This window comes from Leopardus geoffroyi, chromosome B3 (assembly GCF_018350155.1).
Source record: "Leopardus geoffroyi isolate Oge1 chromosome B3, O.geoffroyi_Oge1_pat1.0, whole genome shotgun sequence".
NCBI lineage: Eukaryota > Metazoa > Chordata > Mammalia > Carnivora > Felidae > Leopardus > Leopardus geoffroyi.
This window is the reverse complement of record NC_059337.1, coordinates 118193528-118211267: the sequence shown is the minus strand read 5'-3', so window position 1 is coordinate 118211267 and position 17740 is coordinate 118193528. Positions and strand designations below refer to the sequence as shown.

Sequence of the window (17740 nt, the reverse complement as noted above, 5' to 3'; positions counted from 1 at the left end):
TTCACTTCCTTTACTCTCTGCCTCCTTATTGAAAAAAAAAAAAAAAAAAAAAACCAACCAAAAACACAACAAAAAACCTCCCAACCCCTGCCCCCAGTACTCTACCAATTCCAGTGAAAGAAGGCCTTGTGCTTAAATAATCACGTGGAAAGAAAAAAAAAAAAAAAATCCCACCCTCATATAAATGTGAAAGGGTACTGGCTCCGGACGGCTTTCAGTCTTTATTTAAATGAGGGATTTTGGTGGATTGTTGTTGTTTTGTTGTTGTTTTTGTGGGATGGTATCCAGTATCCCAATGTTCATGTAATGCCTTGACTTCACTATCGCTTCTCCTAGGATAATTATAGGTTGGCATAATGTGCCTATTGTTCTGTTCCACAAAGCAGCACTGTCATCCAATGATGGGATGGGGGGGGGGTGGGAAGGGGGTGCAGTGTGGATCTGGGAGGAGGATCTTTGTGTTTGTGTGAGTGTGTATGTCCTGGACAGCCATGCTGCATCTTCAAGTATTTCTCTTGTTCCTTCTTTGGATCCGTCCCCACCTAGGCGCTTTTGCCCTAGTTTTTTGTCCCTCGTGTTCCTGGTTTTGGCTTCTCGGCACACTTCCCTCCTGGGGTTATCCCCCGGTGCGGGGCACAGGCTGAGGACTTCAACCTGAGCTAAGGTGTTGAAGAAAGCGTTTGAAATTCTTGCAGGGAAGTTACTTGCCCGAATAGGACAGGCTCAAGGGCCTCTGGTATTGCAGATGACCCCAGATGTCATTCAGGCCAGCCCTCTTCACGGGACATGTTTGTGTTTTTCTCATTTGAGTTGTTCAGGACCTTTTGCACTACAAACTCATGATGCTTTTTGGGATATATCGGATAACGTAGACAGTCATTCATGCATCGAACAAAAGCTCATCGAGTGCTCGCCGTGAGTCTGGGTCCCGGACCGGATGGTGGGTATATGGTGACGAGAGAAAAAGGGCACCAGCCCAGCCCTCATGGCACTTCCACTCCAGGTGCCCAGGGAGGCAGGTAGAAGAACTGTAGGTGTTGTTAAGGAACCCAGAGCTGGAGGATATGCTGGGCTTATTATCTCTTATAGCCAGAATTTAGGACTAGAAGTTCATGACCCATGTGGCAGCCTTTGCCAGGGGATACCTTTTTTTTTTTTTTTCCAACGTTTATTTATTTTTTTTTGGGGACAGAGAGAGACAGAGCACGAATGGGGGAGGGGCAGAGAGAGAGGGAGACACAGAATCGGAAACAGGCTCCAGGCTCTGAGCCATCAGCCCAGAGCCCGACGCGGGGCTCGAACTCATGGAACGCGAGATCGTGACCTGGCTGAAGTCGGACGCTTAACCGACTGCGCCACCCAGGCGCCCCTTTTTTTTTTTTTTTTAATGAGATGTCTCAGACTGAGGTCTCCCCTAGAGACTTATACGGCAGTACCTATTACATTTCTCTCCTTCTCTCCCCATTCCCCCTCTTGCCAGACCTTCTGCTCTGGAGCTAGTAGCTCTGTGTAGAAATGTTTTTGACTCCAGCCATAAGCGGTTCTTTGACCAAGCACCGTTGGCATCCAATTGGGAACTGCCTATGTTACCATGAGCCTTGGAAGCCATGGCCTTCATCGCTCACCCTGAAAGAGGCAAAGGCAGACATTTTTAAGGCCAGGGGACACAAGGGCCGCTGGGCTGAGGTTCTGTGACCACAAGCTTAGAAGGAGAGAATTTTTCTATCCTCGGGAAGGAATTGCTCAGTTTTGCTACCTGGAAAGGCAAATGTTTTATACTAAAAATGAAAAGAAATTTTTTTTTTCAACGTTTATTTATTTTTGGGACAGAGATAGACAGAGCAAGAACGGGGGAGGGGCAGAGAGAGAGGGAGACACAGAATCGGAAACAGGCTCCAGGCTCTGAGCCATCAGCCCAGAGCCCGACGCGGGGCTCGAACTCACGGACCGCGAGATTGTGACCTGGCTGAAGTCGGACGCTCAACCGACTGCGCCACCCAGGCGCCCTGAAAAGAAATTTTTTTTAACCGTTTCTTTTTGAGAGAGGCAGAGTGTGAGCAGAAGAGCAGCAGAGAGAGAGAGGGAGACACAGAATCTGAAGTAGGCTCCCGGCTCTGAGCTGTCAGCACAGAGCCGGACGTGGGGCTTGAACTCATGAACTGTGAGATCATGACCTGAGTCGAAGTCGGACGCTTAACTGACTGAGCCACCCACGTGCCTCTAAAAATGGATATTCTTGATCTAGCACTCAAATTATTTTATCCTTATTTTATCTGGTGACTTTACTGCATGGGGTGGGTGGAAAGGTGGGCAGTGGGCAGGGACCCTGAACCTCCACGGGGCTGATGATGGCAGGATGTGGACGTGGGAGCACCGAGGTCCTGAAGGATAATGTGACAGCTGTCCCTGACCACGGTATCAAACTGAGACAGGTCAGGAGATGAGAAATGGAAGATCTGGCCATTTGTGGTCTTTGGAGAAATCACCTCGGAGGAATAGCACTCACATGAGCCCAGAGAAAAGGAGGGTTTGTAACCTTGCTCCTCACCAGTTATATCCGAAAATACATTCTTCAAAATAAACAAATGCATCCCCTTTGTATATATTTTAACAGAATCCAAATTCTTTCCTCCTGGTAAGATAAAAAATAAACACCCAGGGCTGAAGATACATGTATTCGGGGACAATCAGAAGTGTGGAGGCATCTGGGTGGTTCAGTTGGTTAGGCGTCCGACTCTTGATTTCAGCTCAGGGCATGGTCTCGCGGTTTCGTGAGATCGAGCCCCACCTAGGGCTCCATGCTGACAGCGCGGAGCCTGCTTTTGATTCTCTCTCTCCGACCCTCCCCCACTTATGCGCTCTGTCTCCTTCCCTCCCTCCCTCCCTCTCTCAAAATAAATAAGCTTTAAAAATTTGGAAAAAAAGTGGGTCTCAGCCTTTGCGCTGCTTGGGGGCGTGTGACCTGACGTGTGGAACCTCAGCAGAGGTTCAGGGCTCAGCATCTTCGCTTCCGCTCCCAGGAGCTGATTCTGAACGTGAATATCTACGTGCCTCTCCCAAAGCGTGGTGTCGGAACACTGGGCAGCCCCTTGATGATTGGCTAATCCGGCAACCCAGAGCTCGCACAACCTTTGAGCTGTGAGGGGGTCTCACTTTGCAGATGAGGAAACTGAAGCCCAGAAAAGTCAGTGGTGGGCTTCAAGGCCAAAACTGCAGAGCCGGACGAGAACCCAGGACTCTCGACTCCAGGTTGTATACAGTTTCCTATGTCTGTCCCCTCATGGGTCTTGTTGCCTCTCTCAAATATAAGCATGTTGAGGGGAGAGACCCTGTGTCAGTCTTCTGCAGTATCGTGTCTTTTGTGGTGTTCCAGGGGCTGATGGAACCCCTGGAGAGACCCCATCAGAGGGAACCCCAGCGAGAGACCATTTGCTCGCTGGTTCTCACGTTTGTTGGTGCCTTCTTTTTAAAAAGAATTTTTTTTTTTTTAATGTTTATTTTTGAGGGAGAAGGAGACAGAATGTGAGCAGGGGAGAGGCAGGGAGAGAAAGAGGGAGATAGAGAATCCAAAGCAGACTCCAGGCTCTGAGCTGTCAGCACAGAGCCCGACACGGGGCTTGAACTCACGAACTGCGAGATCATGACCCGAGCTGAAGGCGGACGCTTAGCCGACTGAGCCACCCAGGCGCCCCTGTTGGTGCCTGCTTTGCTCCTCGGTGGGAGTCTGTTTTTCCATGGCTCGTCCCACGCCTGTGTTTCCTCAGCTCTGGGACTGAGTCACCTGGAAAGTGGATGCCAGGCAGGGAGGGTATCCACCATGAAGGATTATTCCTGAAGAAGCTAGTCCTTCTTACCCCCTCAGCAGCTACCCTTCTTTTATGGCCTTGGAGTATTTATGCGTGCCGCTCTGTTTTCTGCCACTGTTCTATGCATTCGTTTCCTGGCAGTACGGATAGATGAGATGCAGAACCCTCACTTCGTGTGTTTCGTGCCTCACGCTTGGGGTGACATACCCCAGCATGAACAGGCCTGGTCCGGGTGCCACTCAGCATGAGTGCTGCTTTCCTGGTCTGACCCAGGAAAAGAGGGATTCTTACGCTTGGAACTCTGTGATGACTTCACAAAGACAATGAAAGGGGAATACGGTTCACAGTGGAGCTACGCTGTGTAGTTTCTGAAGCAAGCAGTTGCCTGAACCGTGAGCACACCCCCCCCACAGTGACTAGTTCACAGCATGGTTCTATGTGAATCACCAACTACCTCCCCGAAGTCGTGCCGACGCCTCCAGCCCGGTGGCTGAGGCTCTGAGCTCCACTGTTGCTGTCTTTCTATTGTTTTCTCAGTTCTTTGAGCCGCCTGGTGGCCCTCCTTGGTCACCCTAGACCCCTCACGTCCTTGTTTCAAGGCAAGAGCCTCGTGGATACATCTGTGGACACTGCCGATCATTACCCCAAGTCCAGGCACCAAAACACTGCCTGCATTCTTTGTAGTTCTTTCTGTTTCTGTGGCTGGTGTCCAGATCCAGGTAGATGCTGGGGACTGAGGGGGAGGGAGGCTACTTCCTCAGGCCAGGTTTTCTTCTGAGGCAGCTGCCTGTGAATGCAGGAATGGTTTCTCCTTGTGCTGCACTGTTGGTGGGAGTGTGGGAACCATCTTGGCTTGGGAGGGAGGAGGGCAACTATGGGATGAATGCTACCCAGAGAGGCATCCCCCGTTATTCCAGAGACGAAAGCCACACGGGAGTAAGTCTGTGGCTATTTGCTTTCCTGTGTTATCAAATGGTCCCCGACTGCATTTCATTGTTTGTGTTGTGCCTATGTGTGTGCAGGCTCGACGTGCAAATGCATAACCACTTGGTGCCCGCCCATCCACTCATCCATCCACAGGTTTATGCATTGAATGATCAAACGGTCCATCTATCCATCCATCCATCCTTTCAACCATCCATTTATCATCCATAAGGGATGATAAATTGATATACTTAAAGGGACCAGGCAGGTAAAGTAAATGAGGAAAATGCACTTGATGGGAGACAATAGGGAATGGTGGGGACTATGGTAAGCCACAGGGTGCAGTTCGCTGAGATGCCATCTCCAACATTCCCTGACTGACCCCCACTCAGGTTGGATATGCGGCACCTGATGACCACGAACCCGTATTTATCTCAAAAGCATCCGGGTAGCATTTGAGAAACCCAGAGGTGTGTGTGTGGGGGGGGGGGGGGCGGGGGGCAGCTCTTCTTCAGCCTTGTGTAGGATTTGTTGGTAAAATCAAACTCTGGAATGTGCATCAGTCAGGGCTTTTTCAGGTTGCAAATGGCAAGAAACCCAACCCACTCTGCTGGAGCACAGAGAGGAATGTATGGGCTCGTGTAACTGCAAGTTCAGGAGTGCGTCTGCTTCACCTGGGACTGGGTCTGGGGGCTCGACAAGGTCATTTGAACTCCCTCCGTCTCCCCCTTCCTCTCAGTTCTGCTCCCCTCTACACTGGCCTCCTTTGCAGACAGGCCTGCTGCCTGGGTGTCTCCCAACAGCTTTCAGGCAAACATTTTTATCAGCTTTGCCACACTGGGAGAAAGAGAGCACCTCTTTGCCACAGAAACTCTAGGATTGACCTGAATTGGCCTCACTCAGGCCTGGGGAGGTGGTTTTCTCCCGCGGCACAAGCCTGTCTCTAAAGTTGCAGGATGGAGTGGGACTGATTTTACTCAACTGGTGGTGGGGGAGAGGCGGGGTGGGGGGGGAGAGGAAAATGGAGGTATTGCCACCGTAGTGACAGCTCGGCAGGCAGACAAACCTATGACCTCCACAGGGGGATGGGCTGGTGTTCACAATCGCACTGGAAAGCAAGACCCAGGCCACTGAGCGTGACCGGGGCTGCCCCCCTGCCTTTCTGCCCTACCTCCCAGTTTGAGTAGCCGCGGCCCCTGACGTCTGACCAGCTTCCACTGTGCCCAGGATGAGGGGAGCACCGTGCTGGGTGGGCAGAGAGAGCCTTGCACTGCCTCCTACATACCCCTGAGATGCTTGGGGAGAAACAAGTCTCATGCTCAGTCCAGAACGGAGATGTTCAACGATTTTGCTGTCTGGGGAGAGGACAGTAACCCAAGAAGGTTCTGAAGTGCCCAGAGCCCTGCATGAACTTCCCGCCAGGTTGTGCCGCTGTAGGAGGAGTGGCCCGGATAAAGGGTTCCCTTTCAGCTTTGCCGACTTGGACTCAGAGCTCAGCTGCACGGATCCCATGACTTGGCCCAAGGCGGGAACTGAGGCCCCGGAAGGGCCGTACGTCCAGTTTGGAGCCTCTGACTTCCCACCCCGAAGGAGAGAAGCACTGGTCTTTATTGCTTGCAGCCGGCAGCCCCCTGGTGTGGCCTAGTGCGGACCCAGAGTTCTCCATTGGAACTTTGGTCCCAGAGAGTAAATCAGGCAGATCAGGTCTGACCTCAGTCACGTGTATTCCTTAGTGCCAGAAATACCAGCTCTCTTAGGATTGAGCAACCGTTTTTTTCCTCACCATCAAGGATGATTTTTAACTGTTTCCTACCTTGGATTTTTGTTGTTGTTGAAAATATCTACCAGAGAGCAGAATGTTCAAAGGAAGATAGAAAAAGGGGCAAATGAAGGGCGTAAAAGGATGTATTTATAAAACCACTAGAAGCTGTCCTTAAGTACAGCTCATTTCCCTATAGGGAACGTAGAATCCCTGATGGCGGAGAGCATCCAAGAACCTTCACACCCTATCTCATTTGCTAGAACAACCCAGTGAGGTTGACAAGGAAGGGCCATTTTCTTTTCATGTATGTCTCCCAGATGTAGACACGGCCTTTGAGAGCGATTTTTCTGCCTCCTATCCATGTGCCATGCTTAGTCCTATCTCCTGCATGCCTTCCTTGTCGCTCCTCCACCTCACCGTACCCCCATGGGAAGATCTGCCCTCTCTGCTCCCTCCCTCTCTCTAATTCTCCTTACCTTCCAGATTCCACCTTTCTAAAACCTTCCAGAGTGACTCCCGACGCCACTGGCCTCTCAATTCTTTTCATCAGCAACAGTGCTTGTAGATTGCATTTATTACAGCGTACTTGAGTTAGGGCAGAAGACGCAAAAAACAGCCCTGCCCTCCAGAGGCCTACATTCTAGGAAAGTGGGAAAGAGAAGACCCGGCTCACAGAGTTGTTGTCATGATTAAATGGATTATTATACATGCCATGCTTAGCATAGTGCCTGAGACACAGACAGTGCTCCATAAATCCGACATGCTCAGGGTTGTATGTGATATTTAATCCACGCAACTGTTGTGAGAGGCTGATTTTCCTGTGTCCTTTTGCAGATAAAGAAGGGGATGTTCAGTTAGGTTATGCAATTTTCCCACAGTCACATAGCTAATTAGCAGGAGATCTGAGATCCAAATTCTAAAACTCTCTCTCTTTTTTTAACCTCACCTGAGATACTTCGGTGATAAAAGCAAATGACGCACAATGTTGTCCTAAGATAAAATCCTTGTTCCTTTGGTGACTGCCTCAGTTCGCCCATCTACGAAATGGGAAAGTAGAAAGGTTCGTGTTGGGAATTGTTGACTATAGCCTGTAGCCCAGAGTGATCACAATTCAGTTAAAAATAACCCCATGGTTTGCAGGAGAAGCCAGGCAGGGGAATGGAGCCTGGGTTTGTGGAAGATTGCTTGGGTCTCATACCTGTCTTCTTTCTGCAGAAAGTAAACTGAGATCCCCGTCTCTGGACCATGTCTGGCCTAGGAAATTCTGATCATAAATCCAGATCTTTGGGTATCTCTGTGGGGGCCGCTCAGGCCTCGGCACGAGAAGGTCGGTCTGCATTGGGCTGAGGTGGCCCCTCTGATTTCTGGGGCCCGGCAGGAATTTGCCACTATTTGCTGACTGACAAGTAGTTCATATCAAGCTGGTTTATTTAGTCATGGGCTACCAGAACTCGTGGACAGCTCGTTGGTGGCCATATGCGAAGCATTGACGGTGTGCCTGGCGTGGAGTGAAGGATTCTGGGTGAATTTTTTTCTTTATTCCTCATGACACAAGGACACTGCAAAGGTAGTATTTCAGTTGGGGAGATAGAAGTTCACACAGACATGTCTCTTAGGCACCATACACTTTGTGCTTAAATTAGATTTTTGCTGCCAAGTAGGATGTTTTCAGTATTCTTGAGCTCAGGGCAGAACCTTATTTCCTCCAATCCCTCACCATTGCTGTAACAATTCTCGAGTGCATTTTTCAGCAGAACCCACCTTTGGTAGACAGAATAGGAACCCCTCCAAGATGTCTGTGTCCTAATCCCTGGAATCTGTGAAAACATTACCTTACAAGGAAAGGGACTTCGCAGATATGATTAAATCAAGGACTTGGAGGTGGGGAGATTATCTTGGAGTATATGGGTGGGCCCAATATAATCACAGGGGGCCTTATACGAGGGAGTCTGGAAGGTCAGAGTCAGAGGCAGCCATACGACAATGGACGCAGAAGTCTAAGTGACACGGGGGAGGCGAGGGAATTCCACAAAGCAAGGAATGTATGCAGCCTCTAGAAGCTGGAAAAGACGAGGAAACCCATTCTCCCCCAGAGCTTCCGGAAGGAAAGCATCCCCGCCAACACCTTGATTTTAACCCTCTGCAACTCATTTTGGGCTTCTGACCTCCAGAACTATAAGATAGTAAGTTTGTGTTGTTTTAAACCATCAGGTTTGTGGTGATTTGTTAACGGCAGCAATACGAGACCAACACAACCGCCTTTCCACATGTCCTGTTGGAATATTCTAAAGTTCCAGCTAAGACTCCTCTTCCTTCGTGACCCGGTGTCCTTTAAACAAAGGGGGCAGGTGCCCTCTACCCACTCCCGGGCAGATCTCTGCTGGAGTTAGGTTTCTGCGGGTGGGGGTGGTTTTGTACTGAATCATCAACACACTCATGATTGTGCTTCTGACCACTGACCCTGCTGGCTAGACAGCTGACTGGCGGTGGTGGTGGGGCAATCTGAGCCGATGGCATTGAGCTGTTTTAGTTTTTGATACACTCTGCTCTGTCTCTGTGGACAGAGAAGCCCGTGGAATAGACGATACGATCTGGGAGTTAACTCGGGAGCCGTGTTTTTCCACCGCTGATGGTAGCAGCCAGTGGAAGGTGGGAGCCCATGTCAGAGTAACAACAGCTACTGTTGACTGATCACTCACAGTGAGGTTATATCATCGGTTCTCAGTGATCCGAGGAGGAGGGTCCTATAATCACCCCCGCTTTGCAGATGAGGGAAGTGAACCTCAGAGAGGTCCACAGATGGCACAGCAAGTGAACGAGGAGCCAGGATTCAAACCCAGCACCCTTGCCGCTCCCTTAAATGGTGTGCTGCCTCTCACGTGTGCGCTACGGCCCGGATGAGGCGCTTTTTAAACGTCTGCTGGCTAAGTGAACGAATGACTGTCGCTCAGGCCAGGAGCACCTTTATGAACCCCACCCAGAGGCAGCAGGGTAGACAGAGGGGCTACCAGAAAACCCAGCTGGGCAGCAAGGAATTTACTCCTGCAGGTACAAAGATAGCGTGGAGCTGGCTATCTCACTTAGCATCTCCCATCTGGACTTGTGGGGAGGCCCAGCTAAATTCTTGTTGAATTTGGCGGTGCCTTCTATCCAGCGGAGCCCCAGGCGCCGAGCAGGAGGTAGGGATGGTGATCTCTGGAGATCTCCCTTTCCCCTGGGGCTTCCCACTCCCCACCTTTGGATGCTCCAAATGGCCCAGCTGGTGATCCAGGGTGGGCGATGGGTGCAGGCTTGATAATTTCCTTTCTTCCCTCCCTGAACACGGATGAGAGAGAAGGGGAGGAGGGGCGTGGTGATAGACATACACTTAGTGTGAAGCGGCAGGGGTCCCCTATGGCCTTTGCCTGTCTAGAAATTACCAGTGTCCCTAATATATGGCAGCTTGTGCAGATGCTTCTTCCCTTTTGCTTTCTTTTGTGTCTTGCTTTTGTGAGAGAGACGAGAATTTACCACTGATGAGCCTCATGCTATGTAATGAATAGAAGGCTAGTGACCCCAGCTGTCTCCCCCTCCCACCATCCCCAGGAACGTCTTGTCAGCCTTGGCGGTCTTTGCCTGGCCGGTTCCTACGGGCTGCTGCAGCTTTGTTAAATTGCCCCACGGCTCTTGTCTGACACTTTTGGTTTCCTTCTTCTTCAGATCCCTCTCAAGTTATTACTTCATTTGTAGCGGTGGTCAGAGCAAGGAAATTCTATTGATTTTCCTTCTTTTGTTCTCAGTTTCTCCATATATTAATTGGGTCTAATCATGTTCGCCAACCTCCTATCTTTAGGGGAGATTCAGTTTTTGGTGTTTAAGGGGAGGGATAGACAGTGTTTTTGCCTGGAGCGAGAGTACTCAGATTCCAGGACTGCACAGATTTTAGGACGGAACTCAGTTTTGTATTTCAGCAGTATTTTGTTTTCGTCTTTGTTTTATTTTAAAGGTCACTGTCTGTTCTGGGTGTTTCCCGGTCCATGCAACGCCGTAAGAAGCCATTCACCTAGAGGTGTCACATCAGTGATTTAAGATTTGGAGGGGCTGGGGGGAGAGGAGGTTCAGGACAGCTCTGGAGATTTGGGCCCCATCTCATGCTGGGGCACTGGAAGCGGCCTCTGCTAATTGGACCTTGTCCTGTCAGGACACATCAGACAGGGCCACGGCGACACCCGAGCTTGGTGGGGGTGGGATGGTCTGCAGTAGCAGGTGTCACTGCTGCCGGGTCCTGGGAGTGCTTTGTTACTCTGGGGAGCGCGAGCCGGCCAGCAGTCACGTGGGCCGAGGTCAGGGGGCTGTGCAGAGCCGGGTTCTCCAGGAGCCCAGGAGGGCCAGTACTGAAGTGAAGGCTGTTTGGGGCTGGGTGGTGCCAGAGCTGGTGTGTGTGTGTGTGTGTGTGTGTGTGTGTGTGTCCTCACGAGTGACGATGTTTGCCTTCAAGAATACTAACACTAAAAAAAAAAAAAAAATACTCCTAACACGAGAAATTTGTTTTTTTTTTTTTTTTCTTTTTCTATCGCCTTCCAAAAAAAAAGACAAAACAAAACCCCTCAGTCCTTGAATTGTGTTAAGGGGAGCATAAATTTTGGCTGTAGGGAGCACTCCAGGAAGCACAGCTCAGCTCCAGGTCCTGAAGCAGGAAGCCTTCCTCCCTTTTTGTCGCTGCCTGGTCCCTCTGCCCTGCCCTTCAGAGTTTCCTTGTGACTGTCCCGGGCTAGGGCCTGCGGGCGTGTTTTGTTGACATGCTGGTGTGTGCCCAAGGACAAGCGCATGGCTCCCTGCTGGCTGTGCAGGAAGGAGCACTGGGGGCACGTTCCAGGCCCCTGGGCCTGGCGGTGACTGCTGTGGCCAAGTGACGCCGTGTGCCCCTGGGACGGAGTGACTGTAGGCGGCACGGGGCCCTCCACACTCTTTTTCCTACCCCACGCCCCATCCGCGTGACCCTCTTCCGGTCACGGCTGGCCCGTGTCTCTGAGCTGCCTGCCTAGGTTTGAGCACGTGGCCCTCCTACAGAAGGAAGGGATTGGCCGTCGGGCAGTGTGGACTGGTGGGAGAAGAAGTCTGTGGATTTGGGCCGAGCTGTGCTCTAATCCCAGCTTTGCCACCGAGCAGCTCTGTGGCATTGGTTAAACTCCCTGTCCTCTCTGAGCCTTAGTTTCCTCATCTGTTAACGTAAACCGCGAGTACGGTACCCGCCACAGGGCAGTTGCTTGACAAATTGTACGACGATTATTGAAGCCGTGAGGTCGGCTTTGTTTGCGCTAACAGCACGCGGCCTGTGAAGCCCTCCCAACACCCCTGCACAGGACAAGTCTGATCCTAGCAAAGGGGGCCCCCGCCTTGGACCTGATGACCTCTGCTGTCATTCTAGTCACGGGTGGACAGCTTCTTGTGTACTTGTAGGGCTTCCCTGGTGCTCCCCTCTTTCCCCGGTTAGCAAAGGGGCTAGTGGAGCCCAGGGAAAGAGTGCAGGCTGCCAGGGCAGTCCTTCAAGCCAGCAAATCAACATTTATTTATAGGTCTTGGAGGGAGACAACAGTGCAGGCAGTGGAGAAGGGCCTGACCGAGGCAGCTGCAGGGGGCAGGGGGCAGGGGGCAGGGGGCAATGACAGTGGTGGGGGGCCGGAGGGGGCAGAGAGGCCAGGTGGCATTTGTGTGGTGGAGAGCCAGAGTTCCGGCAGAAAGTGGAAGATTCCAACAGAGTAAACTGAGGTGTGTGTAATAAGATGGCTATTTATAAAAGCGTGGGCAGGGGAATGTACGAGGTAAGATAGCGCAGTACCCTGGGGGCTAGGTCAAGGGGAGAGGGGAGCCGTATGGAGAGGGCTTCCTGACAGGAGCTGTGACCTTCAGCAGACCCGGTGAGGGAAGCGGCTGGGGGAGTAAATGCCCCATCTTGTTCTCTTCCCTCCCTCTGACCTGCTGCTGGCATTCACCGTTGACCCAGGCTGCAGAAGCAGAGAGAAGATGGCAAGCGGCTGACCCTGTGGGACATGCTCCTGGGGGCACAGAGCTGGGGGAAGAGTGGTGCAGAGAGAGAGCCTGGAAGGGCCAGCGGAAGAGAATTGGCACAGAGAAGCAAGGGCTAGGGGAGAAGGAAGGCGGGGGTATTTAGGGGTACATGGGTGAAGAGAGTTGAGTTACCCAGGGGACCCAGCCAGAGGCTCTGTGGCAGAATGATTAATATCATGGCCTTGAGGAGGCAGACAGAATGGGGACTGATTTTACCCCACTTCTGTGTGGTCTTGGGCCGGCTGTTTCACCTCTCTAGGCCTGTTTCCTCATTTGTTTCACCTCTCTAGGCCTGTTTCCTCGTCTGTGACGTGGGAATGATAAAGATACTATTTTCTACCTCGTAGCGGGGTGCCACGAAATACTAAAATACGCTGCAGGATGCCTGGGACACTGGAACTGGGTAAGTGGAGATAGGGCAGATAGAGGGCTTTGACAGAGGTCCAGCTGAGCAGGCCACGAGTATTGTGTAAGGCCCAGTGGGGATATTATGTATCCGACGACTGTATGTCAGGTACCCCTAGTCACTGGGAATGCAGAGGTGAACAAACCAGACCAGTCTGTCTCCCAGGGAGCTTCTGTATCTAGTGTGGAGAGACAGGTAGTAAGTAAAGATTAATAAAATGAGTTTTGGGGTTGACAAAGTGCTAAAAAGACCAGAAACCGGGGGGTTGGGGGGTAGGTAAAGAAAGAGCGAATACTGTACAGAAGGAGTTTGGGGAAGACCTCAAGGAGGCAGGGGAGGGCAGGGCTCACAGAGAAGAAGCAGTGCTCTGTAGAGATGAGGGGAATGTTCCTGGACAGGGCCCTGCGGGTGCCAAGGCCCTGAGGCTGGTGTTTCTGGGGCAGAGAGGTGGCTTGGGGTAATAGCAGCTGCCCCTACGTGGACATGAGGACTAAGCGGAAAGTTCTTAGCCCGTGACTGGCACCTAGCTATGCGTGCTCAGGGACCCCGAGTTGTTGGCTGCTATTATTATTACTTTCACAAAAATTATTCTTTTAGGGGCAGCTGGGTGGCTCAGTCGGTTAAGCGTCCGACTTCGGCTCAGGTCACGATCTTGCGGTTCGGGGGTTCGAGCCCCGCGACGGGCTCTGTGCTGATACCTCAGGGCCTGGAACCTACTTCGGATTCTGTGTCTCCCTCTCTCTGCCCCTCCCCTGCTCACGCTCTGTCTCTTTCCCTCTCTCTCAAAAGTAAACAGACATTAAAAAAAATTCTTCTTTTAGAACAGCGTGGCATAAATAAGTGGGTAGGTGTGGTATAAGATGTTCCAGGGGATCAGCAGACATTACTGCCAAGGGGGTGCCGAATGTAGTGTTGAAGAGTCCAGGCTCTGAGATGAGAACGCCTGGTTCAACTCCTGACTTGACTGCTCCCCACGTGGCCCTGGGCCTCCGACTGGCGCTGAGTGTCCTCCTCTCTGTCAGGGGGGAACAGCAACAGCGTCTCTCTCATGGGGTTGCTGCAAAGATGAAGTGCATTATTCTTTCTAAGGCACTTAAAAGGGAGCCTGGCCCACAGCAGAGGCTAGCTGGTCGTACTGTCATTGCTGAGGCTCAGGGGTAGCCCCGCTGCCAGAACCGGGAGCCAAGGGCTCTGTCTGCAAGGAGCTCACGGTTGGGTCCGAGACAGGTGTTCAAAGAGATCCCGACCACCGAGGGCGGCATATGATGGTTATCGAGTAAGCGGCCCGACCGTTATTGGCCCTCCTCAAGGGCTGGAGGAGGGAAGGAAAGGCTCTGAGGAGGGCTGTGGAGACAAGAAAATGAAATTAATGCTAACTAGATCTGATAGCATCAGGTGAAGACGAAAGCGATCATATCGGTGCTTCTGCCCTTCCCACGTAGCCTTTTATAGCCATGTGCACATCCCCAGGCCGGGCCCCCTTACCTCTCATATCTGTCAGTTAGGGAGAGCCCCCCAAGTCCCTCTGTCAGCTCCTAGGGGCCCTTAAATCTGCTGCAAGTGGTTGGCACTCTTCTACCCTCGGCTTCCTCTAGGCCAGAGAGAGAAGGAGAGGTTAGAGGTCAGAGCACAGGAGCTGGGGAGCTGGGAGGACGAGGTGGATGGCAGGGTGGATGGAATTAACCAGAACCCTGTGTGTCTGGCAACTGGCAGATTCTTGTGGTAAGATAAGTGGAACCCTCTGCAAGGTAATTATTAGAGAGCATAAATTCCCCAGATAACCTGTCCTCAGAAGAGATATTGATGGCTGTGGGGCATGTGCTGGAGGCTGCCCTCCCTCCACTGATATTGACTCCTGTCCCCCACCTCTTCCTTCCCCCTCCTTTTCCTTCTTTGTTGCCTTTCCTCTAATCAGCTGCCCGTCCGGCCTTCCTCCCCTGCAGGCCTTGGCCTACAGCTCAAGTTGGCTCTTCTGGACCCTTCTTTTCACTCACTTCTTGGCTCTCTAAATGATGGAGGTCCCAGAGCATAGCACGCCCCTCTGCACCCTTACAGTTCAGCAGGATTGGTGGGAGAGGCACAGAGGTGCAGCCCCTGTGGGGAAGAGTTTCAAAGAACGGAAGGAAGCCCCCAGCTTCTCCTGGGTCCAGGCCCTCAGAATGAGCGCTTCCTGAGTGCTGTTGGGTCAGCGTCAGGCTCCGTGAAGGGTCAGGCCCGTACCTGGTCCCAGAGATGAAGAGGAGGAAGGTCAAGTGCTCAGCACAGCAGGCAGGTAGTAGGCACCTGTTGGCACCTCTCCCGCTCATCGCCCTTTCCAAAGCCCCCTCTTTGCCCCAAGCCTGTGGGCCTCCCAGGGAGCTCGCACTTTGGCTGACATTCTCTAAGTATTTGTTTAACAACCATAAAAAGAGGCAGAAGGCCTGATGGGGCGCAGCTAGAGAAGGAGGGCAGGTCTCTCCTGTGTTGACCTGAGTTACTCAGTTCTGGCCCCAGACCTGTGCCCTAACTCTTGACCCAACTGGATGTGGCTTCTTAGAAGCCCACTTACTGCGTTCGCTGACCATGTTTGGGGTGGCGGGGCTCTTACCTCTCTCTGACCCCCAACAGCTTATCAGTAGAGTGACCTTATCATTTATCAGCCAAGCAAGGGCATTTTTGAGAGGCAAAGCAGGAGTTATTAATAATGATGCCTGCACCTTGATGTGAACTGGGACTGTTCCATGCAAAACGGGTGCTATTTATCAAAGTTCTCTGCCTGAGATAATGCTGATAAATATAAGCTTCTCTAGCTTCCATAATTCTGATGATGGTTTAATCCTGGTGATATTGGATCCTGGGTGCTGTGTGGCTGCCTTGCCTCACCCATTAATATGACTCTGTGCAAATTTCCATCATTTGGAACATGTGAAGATAATTCTCTAGAGACATTTGACAGGTGGAGCCTGGGGCCCAGAGGGGTGGAGAGACTTGCTGGAGATCCACAGTGACCAAGTTCCGACTTCGACCTGGCACTGAGGTCTATCCTTGATTCCCACATGGGTCTCTCAGGGGCCAAGCCCCATCTCTCCACTCCAGGACACGGTAGCATGTCCTTACCCAAACAGCAAGGGCTGGGATGCATCTGTGAGCCTTATGCTGCCTCTTGGGTACATTCTGGAGAGGAGAGAGAGGATGAGGGAGGCAGGGGGACACCAGGGGCAAAAGTCTGAACAAGACCCTCTCCTGTGCCTCGTGGTTCCTGATAATGTTACTTGGAATGAGAGGCCAAGGAGGGTTTAGGCACCATCCTGTTTGACAGGGAGCGCCCCAGGGAGGGGACAGTGCTCTCAATGTCCCCATTTTCACTCAACAGGAGGCAATGAGGCCTCTGCAACTGTAGGAAGCACGTTTCGCCCGTTGGCCAACAGCGTTTTCTAATAAAAAAGGGCTTTTGAGAGAGGCTAGAAAAAGAAGTAATTTCCAGTGATGAGTTTTGCATGCTGTAGTTAACAATAATTATTAAATAGGTAGGGTGAGCTAGTGCTTGTTTTCCTTATTGTTAACTGTATTTATGGGTTTTTATTAAGTTGTACCAAGCTGGGATAATTGGGAAATGGTCCACTTGAGCTGTGGGACTCTCGGCCTCCGGTTCTATTTTCTTTCCGTCCAAGGGCGGAGTCTTTTCATCATGTGAGACTTAGGTTGTAAATCAGGAGTTGGCAAACTTTTTTTTCTGTAAAGGTCCAGAAGGCTTCGCAGGCCACGCAGCCCTGCGGTGCGAAAGCAGCCCAGACCACATGTGAATGAATGCGCATGGCTGTCTTCCAATGAAACTTTATTTATAGGAATTTGTGGGGGCTACATTTGGCCCAGGGGCTGTCATTTGCAAGCCCCTGCTGTAAACAGTGGAGAATTCCTGGAACTCGGAGTCTGGACAGTGAGGATCTAATCTCAGCCCTGCCCCGGTGTGACTGGAGGAAATTACTTCACCTCTCTGGTTATTGGTTTTCCTTGCAGTACAACAAACGCATCACATTAGACAATCTTGAGCACTCCGGGATTCTTATGGTAATCTGGCATTTTCCTTTTTGTCCCTTCAGTCAATGTTCAGAGAGCCACAGGGCCTCTCAAAGCCCATTACCCCTTGTTCACCTTCGGGATGGATTTGGTTTCTAAACCACAAAATAACGTTTTGTATTTCTCTGATGGTATCTTTTCAGGCAGCTCCATAACCAACCTACTTCTTGAGTTACTAAGAGGTGGCTCTGTGACAGGCTCTGTGACTAACAGTGCTTCTGGAACTGTTGGGCAGTTTGGGAAACCGAGGCACAAAAAAAGAAAAATGGCTAAGGCTGCCTAGCAAATTTGGTGATGCTCTTAGAGAAACCTGGTGCCTCCAAAAAAGTAAGTGTTGTTTAGGCTATTCCAGTTCTGGAGGCTCAATCTTGGTGAAGGGGCAGCAGTTGCCATGAGAGGCTGCTGGGGTCGTGGCCAAGAACAGGGTTCTGGACTGAAATTGCCTGGGCTTATGTCTTCACAGCAGCCCCGAACACCCTAGGCAAATCACTGAAAACTCTCTGTGCCTCAGTTTCCTAATCTGTGAAATCAGGGGGAATAATCAGAGGGGGTTGTGTGGGGACGAAACGAGATCATCTGTCAGGTGCTTAGAACAGTACCTGGCACACATAGTAAATGCTCAATAAATGGCAGCCAGGCCACTGTTATTTTTGTTATCACCATCTTGTCACCCTTCTATAAATATGTCGAGGATGTTTCTTCCTCATTTTGATATTCGACTCTTCTTCAACTTTTGGA

At 51.3% G+C, this 17740-nt stretch overlaps 1 protein-coding gene across 7 annotated transcripts in view; it reads left to right on the top strand.

Annotated features, from left to right (window-relative positions):
- Positions 1-17740, top strand: part of DPF3 (double PHD fingers 3) — a 267179-nt gene that overhangs the window by 81913 nt on the left and 167526 nt on the right. The window lies entirely within an intron of this gene.